We start from the raw sequence: 713 nt of genomic DNA, 5'->3' as shown, positions 1-713 counted from the left end.
TACAGACCATCTGGCAACCTGGCCTGGCTGTCAGAATGGACAGTTGAAACCAACACACAGGCCAAAACACAAACAGACATCTGTCACAGAATGTAAATCTCAAAGGAGAAAATACCGGCTTTACTATTTGTCAGCAAGCATATTTCATCTTAGCTTAAAGTTACCTTAATATCTGATGACATATTGTGGTCATTTTTGGATTTAATACATTAAATATAATAAATACTGCACCTTTTAAAGTGTTTTTACTTAAGAGACTTTTGTCCTTTTTCCAGGTTTCCATGGTGGCTCAGGTCTGTTTGGCGGCACTTGGAAGTTGCCCAACGTCCTTCCAGATTCATATTCTTCATATATGCTTACAATCCATTAATACTCAACATCCTAATTATCATTTATATTACTGTATGTTGGTTATTACACAAAATATATTGCACTTCTGTCTGTCCAGGGAGAAGAATTGTTTCTCAAGGGCTCTTCCTGTGGTTTCTTCCCTGATAAAGTTTTTTTCGGGAGTTGTTTTTTTTTGTTATCCAAATCGAGGGTCTAAGGACAAAGGGTAGTATAACACCTAGCAAACCCCTAGTAGTAAAGCCCCTTGAGGCAAAGTTGTGATTTGAGATATTGGGCTCTAAAGATAATGATAATAATAATATTTAATAATAAGAGGAAATAATAATAATAATAATAATAATAATAATAATAATAATAATAAT

This window comes from Etheostoma spectabile, chromosome 17 (genome assembly GCF_008692095.1).
Source record: "Etheostoma spectabile isolate EspeVRDwgs_2016 chromosome 17, UIUC_Espe_1.0, whole genome shotgun sequence".
Classification (NCBI taxonomy): Eukaryota; Metazoa; Chordata; class Actinopteri; order Perciformes; family Percidae; genus Etheostoma; species Etheostoma spectabile.
Note: the sequence above shows the minus strand (reverse complement) of the source record.